Source organism: Macaca fascicularis, chromosome 6 (assembly GCF_037993035.2).
Source record: "Macaca fascicularis isolate 582-1 chromosome 6, T2T-MFA8v1.1".
Classification (NCBI taxonomy): domain Eukaryota; kingdom Metazoa; phylum Chordata; class Mammalia; order Primates; family Cercopithecidae; genus Macaca; species Macaca fascicularis.
The window spans coordinates 109,727,609-109,753,728 of record NC_088380.1 but is presented as its reverse complement, the minus strand read 5'-3'; the positions used below and the strand labels follow the sequence as shown (position 1 = coordinate 109,753,728).

The 26,120-nt window shown below is 36.8% G+C and overlaps 1 long non-coding RNA gene across 1 annotated transcript; it reads left to right on the top strand.

Moving 5' to 3' along the window:
• Window positions 1-380: 380 nt before the first annotated feature.
• LOC135971393 (uncharacterized) lies at window positions 381-24,318 on the top strand. The gene is made up of 3 exons (XR_010587544.1): window positions 381-657; window positions 5,832-5,970; window positions 24,046-24,318. It is a non-coding gene; the product is annotated as an uncharacterized lncRNA (long non-coding RNA).
• Window positions 24,319-26,120: the final 1,802 nt, after the last annotated feature.

Below are 26,120 nucleotides of genomic sequence, written 5' to 3'. Positions count from 1 at the left end.
AAAGCCATATCTTTAAATTGAGCATAGATAGTATTGAGGTTAAAATTCTAACAGTCACTCTTCATTTGCCTCATCATTTTAGGTATCTCAACAATGCATTAATTTTAATTCATTAACAAAAAAGCAATCGAAATGCACAGCATAATAATAAAGGAACTGATGGCACTCTTCCTGCCAGATAAACATGCCTCACAGAAGGCTTAACTGTCACATACCTACAGTTTCAGCTGTTTGAGGGTGTTTTGATAATAGCATTAATGTCAAAATTCAGCTGCCAACACTAAGCTGTCAGCTTTCAAAATGCTCTATGGAGTGTTTGTCCCTTAGGACATAAATTCCAAGAAGCAACTGAGCTGCACTACAACTTGACAGCTTATCCTAGTTCCAGGAGAGCCTTGGATCTGTGCAAATCTAGGAAATGTAACTGCAGCTCTGAGATAAGGAGATGTGATTGGAGCAAAACCTCTTGGAAAATAGCACAGGGGCCATTTGGGTGCTAGATATTCAAACGGCCTTTGAAGCTTCTGGAAAATGAAGGTAACTTGAGCGACTCTAGTTGGATCACAGCTGGACAGCAGGCACTTACTGCTTCTGCCAAGATTCTCAAGGTGGAAAATGACATCCTGGGACCAGCTCCTTCCTCCACTGGTGACCCTGGTAAGTAGAAGTAATTTCCCCGATTATGACTGCAATTTCTCATCAAGCATTACATAACCCATATCATTTCATCTTCCTAAAATAAATTATTCATGTCGTTTGGGAATTCATCTGGGAGCTGCAGGTCAAATATCCCATTTACTGCTAAATTACTGTTAACATTTTTTTTCTGACTTATTAGCTGTTTACACAGAATATTTCTTGGATATAACACGTTTTCCTCAGTGTAGTTTTTCTGGAAAAAAAAAAAAAAAGCACATCTGTATTTTCTTTTGAATCCCCAAGGTCAACTTAAGGATTATCAGTTGCCCTTAAAAAAGTGCCATCCTCAAAAAATTACATCATATAGAAAAAATTTCTCAACTGATATGATCCCACCAAAGTCTCAACTACATGAAATGGCTATTCTATAAAGACAGTGTCCATAGTGTGATGGAAAGTAGTCTGACTGTGACATTTGTATCCCAGTTCCTCTACTTCCTAGCTGCATGACAAGAGGTAAATTATTTTCTTCTCTTGGCTTAACTGGTTTCTTCTCTAACATAAACATATTGGTAGCACCAATCTTGTGGACTATTGTAAAAACTAAATTAATACACATAGAGTGTTCAGGCCAGTGCTAAACATCCAGTAAACGCTTGCTAAATATTTTTTACATTTCTAAAATAATTGTTGCATTATCCTGATTCGATCTTTCGGAAATTCATTATTTTTTGAAAAATGATCGATAAAGAAAGTGAGTAAGCCAACAGTGCAACTAATTACATTACTCCTAGAATGTGTCTCGTTAATCTAACCACGAAATGCAGCCAGTCAAGAGTTGGTTAACTAGATGTCCATGCATGTGCCTAGGAAAATGAGAAGTTGGTAGCTTGCTAGGGGAAGAAAAATATTTGAAAAGCATCTGTGCAAACTGCTGAGTCCCAGGTTCTGCCTACCCAGCTACATATCCTCTGAGGGCCTGACCCAACCATCCTATCTCAAGTAGCTCCTGTCATTTTTGTCATATCACCTTATTTCCTTCAAAACATGCCTAAGTATCCAAGATTATCACTTCTAAAATTGCATTTATTTAGTCCTTTATTTACTGACTCCCTCACATATTTTTCACACATTTCTGTTTCTACTTCTCTTTCCCATTCACCAAATTCATGGCAAAACATTCCTAGTGCCAATTTGTTTCTCACCACTTTGCAAAAAAGCAGCAATGCATGCAGCATACTTTTGCAGTGTTCTCCTGCTTCCCATGTGAAGCATCAATGTGAATATGCATGTGACATCAGAAGATATAGGCTCTTATTACAGGAACCAGAACTGTTACAGCTGTCAAACGTCATTGACAAACTCCATCCTTATGAACCCACCATTGTATAAATGGAAGGATAGTTGTAAAAATGGTAATTCCAGTATTTGTCTCTTCAGGTGTTAATTGAGAAATAAAAATGTACAGTCTAAAATAAAACTATATTTTATGATATCCAATTGGACATTTATCCTTAATAAATTAATTAATAAAAGTTAAAGACAAAAGAGTAAGTATTGGCTTGTTAAACATAAGAATCTCTAAGCACACTGGTCCCAATTTAAGAAATCTAGTGATGCCTCTGTGTCATGGGTACCTTGTATTTTCCATCTGCCACAGACTGGCTTCCTCTTTCTTACACAAGGGGATAGGATGACAGTGAGCATAAAAGATAATCTTTACCCTTGGATTAAGATGCAATTATTCCATGTCAACTCTGACAACCAAAGTGAGATCTAGTTTGTTGGTTCACACAGAACATTTTCATTTTGAGTATAGATGCATTCAGGCAGTTCTTTGCATTGAAATTACTGATGCACTCATAGCTTTTATTTGCAAGAGAACAAATCTAGAAAATACTTCTATAAGTATCACCTTCCACTTGGGATCAGCAAAGATCCCTTGGTGGTGTTAAGTTGGCAGATGAAAGATCCCAAATGGGTTGACTCACATGTCCAGTGTGTTAATAAGGATGGCTGAAAGGGGACTGTTGGCCAAATCACCTACAAATAGCCTCTCCAGCATGGCAGTTCCAGGGTAGTAGACTTCTTACATAATTGCTCAGGGGTCCTATAGACTATTCCAAGACACAGAAAGTGGAAGTTACCAATATCCAGGACAGCCTCACTTCTGCCATACTCTTTGTCAAAGCACACAGAAAGCCCTCCCAGATTCAAAAAAGGGGGACATCAATATTATACTCCCACCTCTCAATGGGAAGAGTGTCAAAGAATTTGGGGAGTGTCTTTACTCTCCCATATAATCATTTCCGTAGTTTAAAAAACATACACTCTCCCATATAATCATTTCCATAGTTTAAAAAACAAGTAGAGAGTACCCATTAGTGAATCAGTGAAATATGCTTCTTTTGACACACGTAGTTACATAATTTTACTTCTTTATTTATTTATTTATTTACCTAGAAACAGGGTCACACTCTAACTGCTGCCCAGGTTGGCGTGCAGTGGCATGATCATGGTTCAGTGCAGCCTTGACCTCCCTAGACTCAGGTGATCCTCCCGCCTCAGCCTCCCAAGTAGCTGGGACTACAGTTGCACAGCACCACTCCTGGCTAATTTTAAAATATTTTTGTAGAGATGGGGTTTTGTCATGTTGCCCAGGTTGGTCTCAAACTCTTGGGCTCAAGCAATCTCCCTGCCTCAGTCCCCCAAAGTGCTAGGATTACGGGTGTGAGCCACTGCACCTGGCCCATAATTTTATTGATAATAAAAATATGCCGATGATAAAATATGTGCATTTTGAAACTTAAAATTGAATGGAACACATGATGATATTAGAGAGCTTATTTTTCAGTCAATAAACAGAAATTAAAATTTTTAAGAAGAATGGTTTTGTGATTGTTATAGACTGGTATTCCCAGATCACATCATTTCTTAGTTTTCTTCTTGCCCTTGTAGTTGCTTGTTTTTAGAAAAAGGTTTTACATACTCCTCTTCAAATGATCATCCCTTAAAAGTCAGTGTGCCCCATAAATTTGTAATTGGTAATCTTCTTCCTTTTTATAAACACTCCCTGAATGATCTCATATATTCTCAAGGTTTTAGCTATTTTCCATGTGCTGAAGACTCTAAAACATTTATTTCCAGCCCAGCTAGTTCCCTATTTGACAGACCCACATATCCAAATAATTGAATCTCTGAGTGTTCCACTGGCCCTTCAAAGTCAAAAAGTCCAAAGATACATTTGTCATCAGTCTCCTAAGATCTGCCCCTCCACCTTATTCATCAATATTGTAGATAATCCAGTTGTACAGCCACCCAAGCAGAAAAACTGAAATCATCCTTGACTCCTTTCTTTTCCTCACCCCACACATACAATCAGTTCTCAGAACACGAATCCTCTTCATTCTTAATATCTTTTGAGTCTATTCTTTTATGTGTATACATATACATAGAGATATATAGATAGACATATGTAGATGTTCTTATTTCTAGTGCTTTAGTTCTGGCTCTCATGCTGTATCACCTAAGTTATTTTAACTACTTCTTACTAGATGTCCTTTCTCCTGCCTTTGCACTGGTCCTAATTCATCCTCCACATGTGTCACCAAAGTGTTCATTCTAAAAGGGAACTCATATCAAACTTCTTTCTTGTTTAGAATTCTTTAATGGTGTTACATGGAACTATATCCAGTTCTAGGTAAAGTCCAAATTTCCTAACGCGGTATTCAGGTCACTTTCTTTATTCTCTTGAATAATTCCTACTCCTTACTTCAAAACACACTTTGGATGTCACTTCACTCAGAATGCTTTCTGACCCACTTCATAGTCTGACTTCCCAACTCCCTCCAGTTTTTATCCTATGTTACACAGTTTCTACTTTCACACTCTTTTATAAGCATGCATTTATTTGTCTCTCACGCAGGAAACCGTGCACTCCCAGAGAAAAGCTAGAGGATTTTATTTAATATCCTGGGCACGTAGTTTCCATTTGACATATATTTTCTAAACGAATGAATGAATGTGGTTTATTGTATTAATAAAATTTCCATTGGAACTCTCAACTAAGTTTTAAGAAAGAATAATAATGTGCCTCTATTTCAATGCCCTGAAATAGAAACCTGGAACCACAAGAAACATTTCCCAGTGGAAACTATATCCATACAAAGTAGGAGAACCACAAGTTTGAAGAGCAGTCCTTGAAGGTGCTGCTCATTTGCTGACTCTTAACGAAAACCTGTCCAGAAGATGACTGAATGGCAGTAATTTAAAGAGTCATTACCTGTGCACAGCACTGAAAACATTCCTGGCTGGTGAGGAGGGACATAAGGGTGCTCTTAAAAGAAAGACACAGAGTTGGCAGCAAATGACTGAACACATGTGAAGGCAATTAACTCTTGGGATCATGACTCTAATATTCAGTGTAATAATCAAGTTCAGAATCACAGGGCATATTTTATAAGCTTAATAGTATTAGAGGACAAAAAATAGTTTTAACACACAAACTAACTGTACTTATTGGAATATATTTAACCCCCTAAAATAAGTAGATTCTTTGACAACATCACAGACATAAATCTCAGTTCAAAATTCTAGGTATTTTTTAAAAGTCTCTATTGTCTATAGCGGTTTCAAACATAAAGCACCATTTCACTGAGATTGTGGAATACTTAATATTAGCTCTCTTGGGGTTCCCTACCTTCTTTAATAGGGTTCTGTTAAAGTTGTAGGATGTTCTATTAAGCTAAGGTATAGTGAGAGAGGGTAGAGAGTAGAGTAGTACCCCTCTTTTTAATCATCATTCACACAGGTTGTCTTTGAGGTATACAACCTCATTTTCTTTTTACTTTTAAGTTCAGGCGTACAAGTGCAAGTTTGTTACATAGGCAAACTTAGGTCATGGGGGTTTATTGTACAGATTAGTTCATCATCCAGGTGTTAAGCCTAGTATCCATTAGTTATTTTTCCTGATCCTCTTCCTCCTCCCACCTTCCACCCTCCAAAAGGCCCCAATGTATGTCATTCCCTTCTATGTGATACATGCACACATGTGTTCATTGCATCACTATTCACAATAGCAAAGACATGGAACCAATCTAAATGCTGATCAATGACAGGCTGGGTAAAGCAAATGTACATATACACCGTAGAATACTATGCAGCCATAACAAATGAGATCATGTCCTTTGCAGGGACGTGGATGGAGCTGGAGGCCATTATCCTTAGTGAAGTAACACAGGAACAGAAAACCAAATACCACATGTCCTTGCTTATAAGTAGGAGCTGAATGATGAGGACACATATACAAGTGTTTTCAACAAGTCTTTCCAGGTCAGTTGTCTTTGCTGCTTCTTTTAAAGGGCTGTCTCTGGTTCTTCGCTCAGAATAAACAGACATATTCATTCCCAGAGGATACCAAAAATAAAACATGGGTGTTTTTTCACTGTCAATAACTGGACTCTTCTCTCTTCCTCTCCTCAGACTGAGTGCATCTCTTTATCAGCTATGAACACACACAAGACCTTTTATCTAAACATATTAATATTCTGCCTGAACTGAGGTTTTTTAGTAGGAGAAATTATTTTAACGTGGATATTTCATGAATAAATCACTTTTCTGATTATTTTCCACCTATGAGAAATGAAGCTATTTATTGTTGTTTAAATAGTCAAATCCAGATTACCAGGATTCTTGACCCCTTTGAAATAATTCTATAACGATTGACACATGCCTACAGCAGCCAGACTGATAGGGTAGTAAGTGGAGTCTACTGACTGGAGAATGTGGGATCTGTCTAAAGTAGTTGCTGTGCCCCACTCTAGACCCGTGGCCAGAGCATCCAAATTTCAAGAGATGCTGAAAGTACAGATTTTTGTGTGAAAGCTCTTGGATTTTTCAGTTGCAGCTCAATTGTTGTAAAACACAATGTTCATACACAATGCAGGCTAAAGAAAAGTTAGATAGATGCGTTACCAATTTGTGTAATCTAGATATAGTTTATCAATTGGTAAAAGAACAAGCCTTACTGTACCAAACAATATACAGGAAAGATTTCTTTCACTCAGGGATCCTGTGAAAATGTTCTACATCTCTTTTTCCATTGTATAATCAAACTCAAATTTCTGCTGCTAAAAGGGCAGGTTATGAGATTTCCTTTATAATATTATTAAGAAATTTGGTATCTCTCAATCTTTTGACATTACAGACACAAGCAAAGGGATAAAGATAAGGAATCTATTGTCTTAGGCTTCTCCTCCCCTTTCCTATCATTGACAGTTTCTGAACCCCTTCAGCACACCACAGACTGAACTCAGTTCCTACTTAGAAAACAGAGCCCCCTTCCCTCAAACCCTTTTAGCAAGTGTTAGTAACTTCTGTGATCCACAAAATAATTTAGAATTAGAGTACAAACTTGTACCATTTACACAAGGACATTATGACAGTCACTTCTTTTCCCATAAGCCATGGGCTCATACATATAAAATGTTCTTTTTAGTTATAGTTAGACAAACTACTTAAGGCACTATTTGCCATTTTATTTCACTGAGTGTAATTTTCATAAGCTTACATTTTTTTTTGGCACAGAACAGCAACTCCTTGTTTGTGGTTTCTTCATTCACTAAATACTGAAGAGGAACTCTCCAAAACTCAACATGAAACCTTATTAGTATTTGCTAACTTATTAACACATCATTTAATTTAGTCATCTATATCATTAAGGCATACCAATGGTTCCAAAGACTATCAGGATTTTGTTAATGTTAGATTAGTTATCTGTTGCTGTATAACAAAACACCTAAACATAGTGTCTTGAAACAACGATGTAGTATTTCTCATGATTCTGTGGCTTGGCTGTGCAGTGACCTCTAGTTTTGCCTCGACTTTCTTCTGTGACTGCATTGAGAGAGAGACTGCCAGAATGGTAGATTCCCCATAGCCTTATTGACATGCTGGGAGTGGGTGCTGGCCATGAGTGGGGGTACCCCAGTTCTCCTCCACATGGCCTCTCACCTACAATAGGCTAGAATGACCTCCCTCAATATTGGCCTCAGTGTAAACAATAAAGGCAGAAGTTGAACAATCACTTAAGGCTCAGGTCCCAGAAACCCCAGTTCTCCTCCAATGCCTCTCACCTACAATAGGCTAGAATGACCTCCTTCAATGTTGGCCTCAGTGTAGACAATAAAAGCAGAAGCTGAACAACCACTGAAGGCTCAGGTCCCAGAATTCGCAAAATGTTACTTCTGCCTTGTTCTATTAGTCAAAGGAAGTCACAAGGCTAGCTCCAGTGGTGCACCTTCTCTTATATAGATACTCATAAGCTAGTTATCTGCTGGTCCAGGTTCAAGAGGGTGGACTGAAGAAACAGAACCCCCCTTCTGAATAGGAGGAGTATATACATCAGAATAAAATGAATTTGCAGCACCCACATTTTGCAAGCCTCTCTACATGTGGACTCACTCATAAAATTTTTGCAAACGTTATTCTATTCATATAGAAAAACAAAGACTTTAAAAATCCTCTATAAAAACTTTCCTGAAGAAGCACTTAGCCAAGGATATCAGTTACCTCCTATATCGGTTACCTCCTATATGCCACTATATGTCCTCTCAGTCTTACTTTTCTGTTGTTCTAGCTGCAGCTACTGCAGTGAACTTTGAATGACTCCAACATACCTCACACAGGCAGGGTTTCCCTAGGGTATGTGAAGTCCCAGGCAAATATTTTAACAGGACCCCTGACTATACAAACAATATGAGTCCCCTGAAATCAGCAAGTCAGCACCATTCTGGAGACACAATCTCACACCATCCCACAAAAGAAATACTGCTCTGACAATCCGCCCCACCACTTCCCTGTTCCCCAAGGCATCAGATAATCTATGTTACATCTCTCTGGCCCACCTCTGTTGTGGGCAGTTGCACACAAGCACAGACTCATGCTGATATCTCAATATCCCTACTTTTCAAGCTAGGAGCCTTCTCCAAAATCCCAGATGTCCATGTAAGCATGTGAATGCATATTTAAGCACTTCCCAGAAAGGGAAGAGACTTATAGCCCCCATAGGCAACTCCCAATAAGTGGGGGATGGGAGATAGTGGATTAATGTCCCAGCCTCCCATCCTATGAATGTACAATTCTGAGAAGAATTCTGTACTGGAATGAAGCCCCTATTGCTTACTGTAGGAACCTCAATAATGCACTCATATTGTATTTTTCTCCTGCACTCTTCCTCCCAACTCCCTTACTCCTGCTTCCTGGATCACCATTTTAATAAGCTATCTGCACCTGCACCAACCCCTTATTCATGCCCTGCTTCCAGGGAAACCAAAACTAAGACACCGTGAGACTTTTTTTTTTAACTAACATGTGTGCAACCCAGAAATGTGGGGGAAGGGAGATAAACCATGGAATGAAATTTTGATGAATGGAAGACTGAGACATCAGATAGTCTTAGTCCCACCTCCACCCCACAGACTATTCTGAAAAAAAAAAATTGTTTATATGATCTTTTCAAAGGCTTCCTTAATTGAACTCAATACCAGGAAGTGGCCAGTTTCATAACACACAATATTGGCTCTCCTTTCCTTATCTCATTCCCTTTTTTCCTACCTCTTGCTTGCTGAAATTGAACTTCCTACTAAAATAATAGCACATAAGGCATTAACTCAGACTTTCCTTCTTGAAGAACCCAGATTAAGACACCACACAGCAGAGAATTCAATTCAATAAACAACCAGTGGGGAGACATGAGGCAAAATGGTTATCAAGAGTTTAGACAGACTTCTGTTTCCCCAGTAAGCAAAGAGATTAGAAGTCACAACTCCATCATAACAAGTAAAAAGCTGAACATACTGAAAAATAAACAACTCTTCTTAGATCCCTCAGAGAATTGAGGTCACAGGGCAAACCTCTGCCCCAAAAACTGGAAAGACAGACAATCGAGTATAGAGAATTGTGACTTACTAGAGCAGGAACCTCCTATGGCAAACTGTAATTGACAAGTTACCAGAGGCTCAGTGCAGACAACTCTGAGAGTTAAAAATTCCAGGGGGACTCAGCCATAGGGGACCCTCCACATTTTTGTGAGTTTTACCTCCAGGAGCTTGAGCAGGTTCTCACAGTAGGTATTAGAGGAAAATCCCTTGCTTCTGGCTAGGGGAGGGGAAAAGGAACCCTCTTAAAACATACAGGAGCATTCCGTTCTTAATGAGGCCTCCCTCAGATGAAACTATTTTACCAGAGCCTCACCTGCAAGAGTCTTAGCAGAGCCTAACTTATCTAGAGGAAGGGAAATACCTGAACCTAGCCCCCTTTAGCCATCCTGTCCCACTTAAGGGAGGAAAAATAACTGACAAGTACAGGTAAAATTTAGGGACACAGGTTCATCGAAAGACTGAAGCTAATCACAGGATATAGAATGCTTCTCCTACCTCCATACCTTAGCACTATATTATTGAAGGCCTATTTACCACAGTTCTTTTTTCTCATTACATTATGTCCACCTTTCAACAAAAAATTACAAGATACACGAAAAGGCAAAAAACACTGTTTGAGGAGACTGAATAAGCATTTGAGTCAGATATGACAGAAATGTTGCAATTATCAGATCAGGAATTTAAGAAAAGTATGATTAATATGCTAAGGGCATATTAATGGAACAGACAACATGCAAGAACAGATGGATAATGGAAGCAGAGAGATGGAAATTCTAAGAAACAATAAAAAGGAAAGTTTAGTGATGGAAAACACTATAATAAAAAAAAAAGGATGTCTTTGATGAGCTCATTAGTAGACTATACAAGGCTGAGGAAAGAATCTCTGACCTTAAGAATATGTCAATAGAAACTTCCAAAACTGAAAAACAAAGAACAAAAAAAGACTGAAAAACTCAAAATAGACTATCTAAGAACGGTGGAAAAACTACAAAAGGTATAATATACCCACAACTGGAATACCAGAAGAAGAAGAAAAAGAAAAAGGAGCAGAAGCAATATTTGAAGCAATAATGACTCAGAATGTCGCCAAACTAATATAAGACACCAAACCATAGATTCAAGAAGCAAAGAGAATACCAAGCAGGACAAATGCAAAAAACAAAACAAAACTATACTTAGGCATATATCTTAGTTTAACTTGCTATAATAAAATGCCACAAACTGGATTGTTTAAAGAACAAACATTTATTTTGTATAGTTCTGGTTGTTGAAAGTGAGATAAGGGTGATAGCACGGTCAGATTCCGGTGAAAGCCTTCTCCAGATTGCAGACTGCCATCTTCTCATTATATCCTCACATAGTGGAAGAAAGCTAGCGCTAGCTAGTTCCCTGGCCTCTTCTTATGAGGATACCAATATTATTCACGAGCGTTAAAACCTTATGATCAAATTACCCCCAAAGTTCCCACATCCAAATACCTAATATATTGAGATTAGGGTTTCAGAATATGGATTTTGGAGGGACACATTTAGTCTATTGCAGCATATTATATTGAAGTTTTAAAAAAGATAAAAATAAAGACCAAATCTTGAAAGAAACCAGAGATGAGAAAAAAAAAAAAACAGCTTACATATACAATAGCAAAGATGAGAGTTACATCAGACTTCTCTTCACACACCATGCAAGCAAGAAGAGAGCAAAGTGAAATATTTGGAATGCTGGGAGAAAAAAAACATCAAACTGGAGTTCTGTACTAATTTACTGAATATAATCTACCTCTATAGACTACTTCATCCAACAAGTGAAGAATACAACATTCTTCTCAAGCTCAGATAGAATGTTCACCAAGATAGACCACATTCTAGACCATAAAACACAATTAAAAGGAAATGAATTTAATGTTTAATTTAATTAATGTAAAAGAATAGAAATTACATAATGCATGGTCTCAGATCATCATGGAATTAAATTAGAAATCAATAACAAAAAGATAAATGGAAAAATCTCAAAATACTAAGGAACAACACACTTCTAAAGAACACATGGATCAAAAAGGAAATTTTAAACTATTTTGAATTAAATGAGAATATAACTTATCAAGATTCATGTGATACAGTGACAGAAGTGCTAAGAAGGAAATATATAGCATCTAATGTATGTATTAGAAAATAAGAAAGATCCAAATATCAGTAACCTAAGTTTCCACCTCAAAAAAAGAAGAACAAACAAAATCTGAAGTAAGCAAAAAAAAAGAAATAATAAAAATTAGAGCAGAAATTGATGGAATGTAAAAAAAAATTAATAATAAAAATCAACAAAAACCCAAAGCTGGTTTTTTAAAGATTAATAAAATTAATAATCTCTAGCTAGGCTAACTAAGAAAAAAAGAGAGAAGGCACAAATTGCTAGTATCAGAAATGAAAGAGGATACATCACTGAAGACTCCAAAGGACATTAATAGGACAATTAAGGAATAGTAAGAACAACTCTATGCCCACAAATTTGACAACCTAGATGAAATGAACCAGTTTCTAAAAGACACAATATGTCAACACTCACACAAGAAGAAATCAACAATTTGAATAGACCTATATTTTTAAAGAAATTAAATTAATAATTATTAAGAACCTCCCAAAACAGAAAGCATCAACCTCATAAGACTTCACCAGTAAATTCTACCAAACATTTACGGAAGAAAGTATACCAGTTCTCTACCACCTTTTCCAGAAAATAGAAGCAAAGAGAGTACTTTCTAATTAATCCCATAAGGCAGACATTCCCCTAATACTGAAACCAGACAAAGACATTACAAGAAAAGAAAACTACAGACAAACATCTCACATGAATATAGTTGCAAAAATCCTCAGCAAAATATTAGCAAATTGAATTCAACAATGTATGAAAATAATTATACATCATGATCAAGTGAGATTTAACCCAGGCGTGCAAGGCAACAGTCAATAATCAATTAATGTAATATATCATATCAACAGGCTAAAGAAGAAAAATCACATGATCATATCAATAGGTGCAGAAAAATATTTGGTAAATCTAATACCCAATCATGAAAAAACCTCTCAGCAAACTAAAAATACAGGGGAATTTCCTCAACTTAGTAAAGAACATTACAAAAAAAAAAAACCCAAAAACCTACAGCTAACATCACTTAACGGTGAGAGACTCTAAGCTTTTCTGGTAAATTCAGAACAAGGCAAGGATGTCCCTTTCACCTTATTTTCAAAATAATGTTGGAGGTTCTAGCTAAAGCAATGAGAGAAGTAAAGGAAATAAAAGGTATACAGATTAGGAAGAAAGAAAACTGTCTTTATTCACAGATGACTTCATCATCTATAGAAAAAATTCAAAAGAACAACAAAAAACCTTCTGAAACTAAAAAGCGAGTATAGCAAGTTTGCAGAACACAAGATTAACATATAAAAGTCAATCACTTTTCTACATACACTAACAAGGAACATGTGAAATTTGAAATTTACAACACATTATCATTGACATTAACTCCTCCCAAATTTAAATATTTAGTTCTAAATTTAACAGAATATGTACAAGGTCTATGTGAGGAAAACTACAAAACTCTGATGAAAGAAATCAAATAAATAGAAATAGCCCATGTTTATAAATAGGAAGATTCAATATTGTCAAGGTGTCAGTTCTTCCCAAATTGATATACAGATTCAATGCAATTCTAATCAAAATCCCTGCAAGTTATATTGTGGATATCAATAAATTGATTGTAAAGTTTGTCTCAAGAGGCAAAAGACCCAGAGTAGCCAACATAATATTGAAGGAGGAGAACAGTGTTGGAAGCCTGAGACTACCCGACTTCCGGGCTTACTATAAAGTTGCAGTAATCAAGACAGTGTGGTATTGGTGAAAGAATAAAACACACGGATTAATGGAACAGAATAGAAAGCCCAGAAATAGACCTGAATAAATATAGTCAAAGAACCTTTGACAAAGGAACAAAGACAATACAATGGAGCAAAGATAGTATTTTCAACAAGTGGTTGAAAACTGGACATCCATATATGAAAAAATGAATCTAGACATAGACTGTATACCCTTCAAATAAATTAACTCAAAATTAGTAATAGACCTAACTGTAAAACACAAAACTGTAAAACTTCTGGAAGATAACATAGGACAAAATCTAGATGACCTTGGATATGGCAATAGCATTTTAGATATGACACCAAAGGCATGATTCATGAAGAAATAATTAATAAGTTATGTTTCATTAAATTTTAAAAGTTCTTCTCTGCAAAATACAATGTCAAGAGAATAAGAAGATAAGTCTCAGACTTGGAGAAGATATTTGCAAAAGACACATCTGATAAAGGAATCTTATCCAAAATATACAAAAATCTCTTAAAATTCAGCAATAAGAAATGAACAACCTGGTTAAAAAATAGGCCAAAGACCTGAATAGATACCACAGAAGATATACAAATGACTAATAAACATATGAAAAGATGTTCAACATCATGCCATTAGGGAATCACAAATTAAAACAAGATACCACTACACACATCTAAGAATGGCCAAAATCTAAAACACTGACAACACCAAATGTTGACAAGGATGTGGAGCAACAGGAACTCTCATTCATTGTTGATGGCAATGCAAAAATAGAACAGTTTCGTGGTTTGTTATAGAACTAAATATAAGTCTCACCATATGATCCAGCAATCTCATCTCTTGGTATTTACCCAGAAAATGGGTAAAATGTATGTCCACACAAATCTTGTACCTGGGTGTTTATAACACCTTTGTTCATAATTATTGAGACTTGGATGCATCCAAGATGTCCTTTAGTAGGTAAGTGAATAAAATGAACTGTAGTATGTCGAGGCAATGAAATATTATTTAACACTAGACAGAAATAAGTTATCAAGCCATGAAAACACATGGCAAAAACTTAAATGCATATTGCTAACTGGAGGAAACTATCTTAAAAGGCTACATACTGTATGAGTCCAACTACATGACAATCTGGAAGAATTCAGGCGCACAGACCAATCCTAGTTGCATCATTTAACTAGCTGTGTGCCTTTGGTCAAGTGACCTAAGCTCTCTTTTCCTTAAGTTACTCATCTGTTAAACAGGACTAAACCTCATGGAGTTATTCTGAGAATTTAAAAAATAATAATAATGATGCATATAAAGAGTTTAGCACATTATCAGACAGAAAATAAGCATTTGCCAAATATCTCACTTATAAGAAACATCCTGCAGTATACTCTTAAAGATATAAAGAAAATAAATATAATCAATGCTCTTCAGGAGTTCGTAATCTAGGAGAGACCATGAAACTATAGTGATACCAGTTCATAATAAATTTTGTCATAATGAGAAATGTGATTCATTCGGGAGTTAAGAGTCTTAAAGGGGAATTCCACTGCAATCCATTGTAAAAATAAAAAGCTCCAGACACCACGACAAGTATGAAGACTATCTCAGATACTTTGCTCCCATGTAGTTCTCTGCAGAGCTCAAATCCTGGTATTAGTCAGCATTGTAGCGTTGATGAATATCACAAACAGGAAGCCACTAAATGCTTTGTCAGGGCTATATTTGGTGCTGGTTTAGCCCTTACTTAGAGAATCCTATTTTGTATTGATCTTCTTACCTCAGACATGATATAGCTACCCTTGGGAAAGTGAAAATATACAGAGCTGTGTGAGGCTAAGTTAGCTCCAAGATTTATGTCTGCAAGATATAAAATGCTAAATAGGCAAGGAAGGTCAAGAATATATTTTCATCAAAAAGGCATAGAGACTTTTAGTCACTGCTATACAAACACTTCCTAGCAACCATACTGAAAAATATGACCACAAAAAAATACAGTGTATTAGGGGTATTATCATAATTTTAAAATATTGACCCACTTGACCCAAAACCCACAGAAACCTACAAGCTCCACTGGACATAGCGGAATTCAGTACAAGGAAGAATACTAGGATTAAGATTTTCCCTTCATCACAAGCCAACTACCATACTTAATGCTTTTAACAATAACAAAATATTTTTGGTGTGACTCTAGCGTGATTTACGATAAGATTCTGATTAATTACATGGAATAATTTTAAGCATCACACAGCAGAAACATATTAAAAGTAGAATTTTACCAAATTCAGTGAGTAAAACAGTTAAAGAGTCAGTATCAAGACTCCTAAAGAAACACAATTTAATGCAATGTCAAATCGGATCTTTTGAACTAAACCAGAAATTCTGATTTAATAAAAATTAACACGCTTTTTTAAAAAATTAAAAATATTCATGATACTTTCTGGCAATTTAATTATGCTGTCATTTAAAAAAAGAAAGTGCAGAATAGCGACATTTATCTCCTATCATAATTCAAATAAATGCAATTTTTAATCCAAAATTGCCTAGCTGGCAAGTTTCCAATTTCCGTTTTTACAAAACATCTATTTGCACAGAATATCTGGGGTCCCAAAACATTCTTTAAAGAGAAAATGTTAAGCATTGTTTAATTGGTTTTTAAAATTTAAAGTCAAGGTCTGGACAAGCATAGGAAACACATACGTGGTTACAGAAAGGAATGTAAATGCTAACCTTGACAATGTAAAAGCAAAAGTTTAGCTAATAGGAGGACGTAGAAGCAGGAAAGGAAAAATGAAAAAAGAGTAGAGGTCCTACTTTTACATAGACATACTCATTTTACAAAGAAAGGAATCAAGAAAATCTGTCAAAACAATGGAGTTTTGGCCAGGTGCAGTGGCTCATGCCTGTAATCCCAGCACTTTGGGAGGCCGAGGTGGATAGATCACCTGAGGTCAGGAGTTCGAGCACAGCCTAATATGGTGAAACCCCATCTCTACTAAAAATACAAAAATTAGCTGGGTGTGGTGGCATGCACCTGTAGTCCCAGCTACTTGGGAGGCTGAGACAGGAGAATCGCTTGAACCTGGGAGGCGGAGGTTGCAGTGAGCCAAAATTGCGCCACTGCACTCCAGCCTGGGTGACAGAGTGATACTCTGTCTCAAAAAACAAACAAACAAGCAATAACAACAAAAATAGAATTTTATATTATTTAAAGTTACAAAGATTTAGATAAACTAAATATACATGTCTAACTTAGGCATGGAAGACAAAGATGTAAGAGTAATGTAAATGAGTTAGAAGTCTTGACTTTCTTAATAGGAAGTCTATTGGTATAATTATTGATTTATGGAGGAGTACAGGAATAAGTACATTATCTAAATGTATCAAGGTAATCTTCAAAAACATTTTTAAAGTAACAGCTAAAAGATGTTGTCTTTGGAAAATATAATTGGGAATGGAGAAGAGTGGGTAAGAAATTTTTTGTCTCATCTGTATTATTTGATTACCATATGCATGTGTTACTCTCAAATACAGAATTCATAATAAAATTACTATGTGTACATATTGGCACTACTATTAATAGATATTTACAGAAAAATACTTAGGTGTAATAATAGGTAACTTCAAAAGAAAACATTTACAGAATATTTTTATCATAAATCAAACACAATAATAAAAAATATCTGTATTCTGAAAAGCTCAGGATTTTCCAGCTCATTAACATCTCCCCAGTGAAATAGGTCCACTATGGAAAATATTACTCTTATTTAACTACTGACAACCCACTGAACAGTGTAATAGGCAGAGGAACAAACAAGACTACACTTCTAGGCATTGCCAAGAGTATCTGTGTGACACTGGGAAAGCCACATCATTTAATCTATTGAGGCCTTAGTTTCCTCTTCCATTAAATGAGAGAGTTAGGCAAAGAGGCCTTGAAGGTTGCTTCAGGCTTGGTACTGTATGATCTTCAATAAAGAACTTCATTTGTTATAACTAGAATCAAAGATTTCAAACATTTGAAAAGATCTTAGGAGTCAGCCAGTCTGACCCTCTCATCTGCAGAAAGGCAAGTGAGGTCTCCTGAAACTTTTAGAGCACAAGAGCTAAAGGTGGCAGAATCAGAACTAGAGACTAAATCCACAGATGCCAGTAAGCATGTCTTATATTAGTCTGTTTGGGCTGCCATAACAAAATACCATTAGACTGGATAACTTAAGCAACAGAAATTTATTTTCTTATGGTTCTGGTGGCTAAGAGTCCAAGATCTGGGTGTTTGCATCGTCGGGTTCTGGTGAGGGCTCCCTTTCTGGTTTGCAGTCAGCAGTCTTCTTGCAGAGTGCTTACTTAGCTTTTTTTTCTGTGTGTGCTCGTGGAGAGAAAGATCTTATTATAAGGCCACCAATCTTATCAGATTAGGTCCATACCCTTATGATCTCATTTGACATCAATTATTATACTTCCTGAAAGTCAGATCTCCAAATGCAGTCACAATGGGGGTAAGGGCTTGAACGTATGAATTTTGTTGGGGACACAATTCAGCTCATGGCATCTTCTTTTGTAAAATGCATGACAAATTTTTCACATCTCTCTTCCCTGACAACATGACACAAGTCTTGTTCCTATATATCAACATTTCAATTTGAGGGAAATAATACATTGGATAAAGGAAAAGAAAAAAAAATCAGAGATTGACATCATTTCTCATTTCTCAGTGATGACTTACATAAGAGACTACATAAAGATTTGCATGTGATACATTTTACGCTTTCTCCACATCAAAGTGCAAATTCAAAGAAATAAATGTTAAGGTGCTAAGTTGTCTATTGATAACCTTTCATACACATTTATCATCAACTGCTCTAACAGGTCTGCTTGTGTAGTCTTCTCTCAGCAAAATTTCCAAGAGTAAAAACTACAAACTCATGTCCATGAAAGCTAATAGATTTCTAGAAAGAAAATGTTTTGTTCTTAGTTGGACACTTCCTTTGCAGTCCAATTCCACAATCCCATCTCTTTCTTTCAAACTGACTGAAGCAAACAATACATTCAATGACTGGAGAAGTAAAAATGGAATTTTCAGTTTGGAGTTAAGAAAAAGAACTTGTTTTCTAAAGGCAAAAAAGCATATGGAGCAACTGAAATTCAGAAATAAGGAGCTTAGTGTGGGAAACTCAGTCTTGAAGGAAACCACTACTTGATTACAACATGTCTAGAAATAGGAAGAGAGAGACAAATCCCACAAAGTTGCCGACAGTACAATTGTTTAGTAAAAAGAAAACATAAAAACACATAAGACAGAAGGGTGCACAATACAGATCAAATATAACATATTTTAGAAGAGGTTTTAGAGACAAAGGGCCAAAAGGGGGCACTTCATCCTCACAGGCCATGTGAGGGGAGATAGTGAAGTTATTCCATAAAACTTCTCCTCAGCCTCCCCCACCTCTACCACCTACTTTGATGGAGACAGTCAGCTCCTCTGTGGTTCCCAGAGTACTCGGAGTCAATAGCTTTATTGCAACCCTTACATATCCTCTTTCAGTGTTTCTCAAAGTGTAGTTCTCACATCTTTTGCATCAACTCACCGCCATTCTCTGGCACCTCCTCAACTCCCCCACATCTAAGGATGGGCTAAACAATCTAACCTTCCAGTTGATTAGTGTGTTTGCTATATTTTGAGAATTGCTGCTATATATTAACTGTTATCTTGTCTCTTGCCAAACTACGAGTGTGTTTGATGACAGTTACTAGAATTTATTCACCTCTTTATCACCAATGACAAGCTCAAGTTGGTCCTCAATAAATATGTGTTGACTAAGACCCTGGGGAGCACCATTACATAAACAGGGGACAGAGAAGTGAAGCCATTCAGTCTGAATGACTTGGTTGAATCTAAAGAATTGTATTAAATAAAGAATGTCATTTTCAAAGTTGAGATGAAATGTTAGAAATAATATGGGAATTTGATTCTGAATTGACTCAATACTTCACAAACTGTTTCTGAAAACAATTTTTTATCTTATTTTGTGGGAAACCGAGTGAGGTCTGGTTTAGCTTCCAAGGAGTTCTGTCACTTGAGTGCAGTGACTCTGGAAAGATGCAGTGTCTTTCCAGAAATTGCTTACCTGTAGGATCTCTACAAGCTAGGGATTGTAGAAAGAGACTTGCTGCTGAAATTGAGGTTGAGATCAATTCAGAATGAGAAACACAGTATCAAAAGGAAGCATCACACAGAAAGACCCATACCAGAGGCTGACCGTAGGTTGATTCCTATCTTGAACCACATTTGAAATAGTAGAGATCAGGACTGGAGGCGATTTTTCCAATCCTGAAAGCAGAACACTGAGATGACAGTTGAACAGTGGGAAACAAAGAGGTCAATATTGTGATCTTGATTTAAAGCTGTGACATCTTTCCTCTCACTTGAGTACATAGGAGCTAGGGGCTAGGGTTAGACTTGGCAACGTCTATCTTGGGAACAGTCAGCCTTCTAGAAGCAGAATACACAACCTGCCCAAGGAGACAAGCTATCAAATGTAGTATACATACTAGATCATGCCCAGCTTTGGTGGTCATACTGTTGTGGGGGTCAATCTGACTATGATGCTAATATCAAAACATTAAAATAGGCAGTAATTCAAATTGGATTTCCAGGAATAACATGTTTAAACACATTTGTTGTTGTCATTGTTGTTGTTTATTTCTTGTAATTTGTAGAGGTGAAAAATTTCTTTGCAAAATAAAAGGTATCAGTCCCAGGTACATTCTGCCTATAATGAGGCTTTAACCCAGAGCAGAAGGCAGCTGAGAGCTCACAAGCTTATCTGAATGGAAATGGCTAGGTAGACACCTTCTATATTTAGGTTACTGAGAGCTCTTGGAAAACACTACCCAACTTGTGCCTTCTGATGGCCAACATTTCCTTCCATGTTCTATTCTCCTCCTGCTTGCAATTCCATATATTCTCTATTATTCTCTTCATAAGTCCCTTACCCCATCACTCTCCCTATTACTTTTGCCTGATGACCTCATAATGTACCTCACAGGACAAATGAGATGCCGGTAACTGAGCTTCTTCACCTTCCTGCCCATCCTCTCTCCCTACTCAGAAAAGGAACTTAGTCACACCTATCCTCACCTTCTTTCTCCCATCTCAGTGGAAGGAGCAGGAAGGTCTCTCTATACCCATCCAAGCCCAGACCCTCCACCTGGCCTTAGAGTCCCTTCTCTTCACAACCATTCCAGTTATTACCCCTTCTCCTCTATTTGTTTAATTTATTTCCAAGGAGCTTGTCCCTCAGACATATTTGAGTTCTTCTGACCATAACAAAAAAGCTACTTAACCTGTCATAGCCATACTTCTTTAAAGAATAACCTACAGTTGTTGTATCCACATCTTAACGTCCTATTTGCTTGTAAACTTCTCATTACACTATAATTCACCTCTTCACCAAAACTGTTCTCACCATGATTTCTGATTACTTACAACCACCAAAGCCAGTAGTAACTACTTAGCCTTAACATCACTTGAACTCTGGGGAGCACCTGACCCTATGAATCACTATCACTCCTCTACTTCCTCCTTCTGATTGGCTCTTTCCTCTCAGATCCATGATCTCTCTCTCTCTCTCTCTCTCTCTCTCTCTCTCTCTCTCTCTCTTCCTCTCTCCCTACCTACCTGGACATATCTTCCTAGTCTCAAAGTGAGCAAAGTGAGGTTCCACTTCTCTGTTTTCTTGAAATGTTTCTCAGAGTCCTAACTATGTCGTCTTTTCTTACACTCTGCCCCCCTCTCCCAGGGTCTCATCTACATCACCATCTGGATATATTCCAATGACTCACTGGTATATTTTAATGACTCCCCATCTCCAGCACAGAACCTTCTCTTGAGTTCCAAAACCATATGTCCAACTGTCTGCAACACTTCAGGCTCAGCATGTAAAACCTAAAATAATCCTCTCTGCCTCCCCCCGCCCATTCCCTATCTACTCTTTTTTTTTCCCGGATTGTCTACTTTGTTTAAGGACACAATCATTGCCCTGCTCACACACACAAAAAAAATCATGAATTCTTTGTTTATTTATCTGTCTCTAGGATATAATTAGTACCCTCTCCCCATTTCCCACACATAGTACCCAAAGTCAACTACACCAGTTTCTAAGTGAAATAACATACTCTGGAGTAAGCAATACTGCATATATTTTATTTGTTGATGTTTACAGCAATATATGGTTTTTCTGGTCATTTACCTGCAAATATACTAGCTAATTTGGAGAAGAAAAAAAACATGGCTCACAAATCCAACAGATTGAAGTAAAATATCCACTAGTTTATAAATACGACCACAGTATTGAAATGCTATATTTTATTGAAGCAGTGCATGTGATGAGGTTTCATGTTATTCAAATTATAACTGTTTTGCATAATAAGGCATATTATAACTCCTTTACACTGCATAAAGAACAATAGGAACAACGTTTTACCTCATATTTTATTCTGAAAAGTATCAGTCTTGTAGGAAAATTGAAAGAATTGTACAGTGAATACCCATAAACCCACCACCTAGATTCTACAACTATCATTTGTGATGTGCCTGCTTTATCACATATCAATCCATCTAGCCTTCTATCAATCCATCGTATTTCAAAGTAGCTTGTAGGCATCAGTTCACTTCAACCATCAACACTGAGCATAGTTATTAACTACAGTTATTTGGGTGAAGGGAATTTACATAGAGTGAAATGAACAAATCTTCAGTGTAGCATTTAAAATGCTACTTCTTCTTGACCCTTCCTTCTCCCTCCTCACTCCTCTCATATCTAATCACCCCTGTATTGCTCAACTCCCTCTCCTCTCCTCCAGCCCCACAGCTCTGGTTCAGACTTTTGTCACTTCTCTCCTGAATTACTGGAAAGTCATCCAGCTTTTTCATTTTATTCATTTCAACAGCGCTGTCAAAGTGATATTTCTAAACCACAATCTAATGGAATTTCTTGTTTACATTGTTTCTAAGGTTCTTCTTCAAACATTTTGGGGAAGGTTTAGGGCACAGTTCAATCTTTTGAACATGGCATTCAAGGATCGGACCCCGACTATTTGTCAGGCCTTATTTCTTGCTACTTCCCCCACTTTCCTATCCTCTGCCCAATTCCTTCTCATACAAATACTACTTACCAAAGATACAAAATTATTTGCAATATTTTATGCCCCCTCTCCAGATGCTTTGTATTTTTTTTAGATGTTGTTCTTTCTGTCTGCAATGCCCTGCTCCCCTTTCTTCATTTAGCTACTCCTTCAGACGTCATGGTGAGCCCTGCATGTCTGCTCTCTACCCCAACTCCAGAATTGGCTGGATATCCTTTCCTGGATTTCCTAAGCATCATGTGCAGACATCTTTCTCAGAATTGTTGTCCAGTATTTGCTTGTCAGTTATCCCAACCGGTCTGCATTTCCTTGAGGGCAGAGAGTGAAGCCTCCTTCTCATTCCTCTGTCTAGTCTCAGATACACCAATGCTTGATCAATGTTCATAGAGAGAAATCGAACAGGAGGAAGGCAGGGATATTTACTAGATGTTTGAGAATCTTCAACATTAAGGTGAGTGGTAGAATGCAGTTAATTTAAGAAAACTTTTAATATAAATTTAAAACCAAATGAACCATTTTAGCCTACATAGGCATTTGCCTGTGGCTTCAGGAAAACCACAGGTAAGAAAAAGATCACAAGCCACTTTTTTTCTTTTTAAAAGAATTATGGTAAAATGCACATAGCATAAAATTTACCATCTGAAGCATTTTAAGTGTACAGTTCAATAGTGTTAAGTATATTCACATTGTTATACATAAGTCACTTATAATTGTATAAACTAGTATTATGTCTTTTTTTTTTTTAAAAAAAAAAGAACACGTAAAGGCATTAGGAAAGCTCTGACTTAAGGAGGCCATATTCTTGCCTAAATTACATGTAACAGCTATGCAGGGGCTACCCTAAGGTACCACTAATCACCTGGCTGCAGCTTCTAGAGCTGTTGGCAGGGCTATCAAATAGTAGTAACAGGAGGGTGCTTTCTTCCAAAGGAAGTGGAAACCCCATGGGCTTTACACCTGGCAGCGACAGCCAGTCTACTTTAGGTCTGACCCTGGTTATCCAATTGACTTTTATACTAAGTGACTATACGGCATTTAATTTAGAGGAGCACTAGAGATCTAAACTATATCTTTAATTAAACAGCACAACTCATATCTTCCCCATTAAAATGAATCTTCATCTAGCCCTAAGTTTTTCTGCACTAGACTGTGTTGCACTTCTCCACAGAAGATGAGTAAAAAAGAGATAAGAAATTTGAAATATACTGATGGTATCTGAATTCAGGTGGTTGATAGATTTATTGCACCAATTCTAACAGGTATTTAGAAGCAGAGACCAGGTCAATACCCACCTTGAAACCAGAAATGTATTACCCAACAATACAAAGTTTGAGCCACATGAAAGACTTGGGAAAAGAAGTAAAAATGAATCAATTTACTACTATTTATTGAAGGCTAAGTATGGACCAGTACTGTATTGTTAAAATTAGCATATTTGGCTTTCATATTTCAGAAGTATTTCAGAAGCAAAACTTCCAAACTATAGAAAATCTGATCAGAAGTAATATAAACCGGGAAATAAAAATGATTGCATTTGCTTCTTCAAAACTTGGGAAGAATGTAAACTGGTGGGAAAATCTACAATTGACTATGAAGACAATCTAGAAATGAAGAAAAGAAAAGATCTGGGATGACTATTGAGAATTGAATGATTCCTATGATTAATTGATTGCTTGATTTTGTCTGGGATGTATTTTGATTGCAATAAACAGAAACTTTCAATGTATCTTAAGTGAATAGCGGTGTTTACTAGAAAGATATATGGATATTTCATGTAACCCAAGAGCAGAAAATATATCTGGACTGCACCAGAGATTGAAGAAAGGAATTGGGAATCAGGGGCTATGGTTAACTTATCACTACCTTAGGAGTGAAGAGGCTCCTTTTCTACATCTCTTGATTTGTCTGTTTTATTCGTATCCTTCTCTGCAGATGAGCTTTCTCTGTCTTGGGGTACACATGGCCTACATATGACAACTCTCACCCCAACCCTGTTTTTCTATCCCCTCACACTTCACAGGGATGAAGTCTAGAGCCTCTGGGACCTAAATGCAAATTCTTAAGTGGAAAAACTGACTCAGAAAGCTTAAGTCAAGAATCTACTCACAGCCCTTTGATGCCTAGAAATTTTCCAGAAGACCCTACTTCCTAGGACTCCAAATATAATACCACATGTTGATGCTCTACTCATTGGATGGCAAAAATGCTGCAGCACTTACAACACCATTTTGATTCAGCCAGTAACCAAGTGAGATACAGACATGTGAAATGAGAAAATTGAGTCGAGTTATTTTAAAAAATACTTAATTGACAACGAAAGATTGTATATATTCAAATTATACAAGGTGATGATTTGATATAGGTATACAATGTGTAATAATTGCCACAATCTAATTAATTAACACACTCATCACCACTCATGCTGTACCTTAGATCCCAGAATTTGTTCATCTTATAACTGAAAGTTGGGCCATTTGATCAACATCTCCCTATTTCCTCCATCCCTAGCCCCTGGTCATGACTGTTCTATTCTGTTTCTATGAGTTTGATGTTTTCAGATTTCACATATAAGTGACATCATCCTGTATCTGTGTTTCTGTGACTGAGTTGTTTCACTTAACAATGTCTTCCAGGTTCATTCATGTTGTCAAAATGGTAGACTTTCTTCTTTTTTTATGGCCAAATAATATTCGTGTGTGTGTGCACTACATTTTTAAATTCATTCATCTGTTGACACTTGGATTGTTTTCCTATTGTGGCTATTGTGAATAAGGCTGCAGTGAACATGGGGGTGCAGATATCTCTTAGAGACACTGACTTCATGTCCTTTGGTTATATACCCAGCAGTGGAATTGCTGGGCTATATGGTACTTCTGTTTTTAATTTTTTTTGAGGAACTTTGATATAGTTTTCTATAATGACTGTACAAATTTACATTCCCAACAACAATGTACAAATGTTCCCTTTCCCCATACATTTTCCAACACTTATCTCTTGTCCTTTTGATAATAGCCCCCCTAACAGGTGTAATTTGACATCTCATTGCTGTTTTCATATGCATTTCTCTGATGATTGGTGATCTCGAGCACCTTTTCGTATAACTGTTGACCATTTGTATGTCTTCTTTGGAAAAATCTCTATTCAAGTACTTTGCTTGTTTTTTTAATTGGGTTTTTTTTCTTGCTATGGAGTTGTATAATTCAGTATCAAATTCTTAAGTTACCAGATTTATTTTGTTGGTTTTCATCCCACCCAACGAAAAGAACATAAACTTTTTTAAAAAGTGAAGAGCTTCAAGCACTTCCTTAGGATATTCAATTTCTAGTATGCTTTTTTTTTATATTGTTGTTGTCCAAAAGAGGTAAACTCATCTTTACCAGAAAAAAACAGTTTGTGAAGTTATTCTCATCACCAACGTGGGAGCCTCTATCTGGAAGGCTAAGCAGTTATTGACTTCTAAGACTGTGGCAACACACAGATGGAGAGCATAAACCACCACTTCTCTCCACAGATGCTTTGTCTTACAGA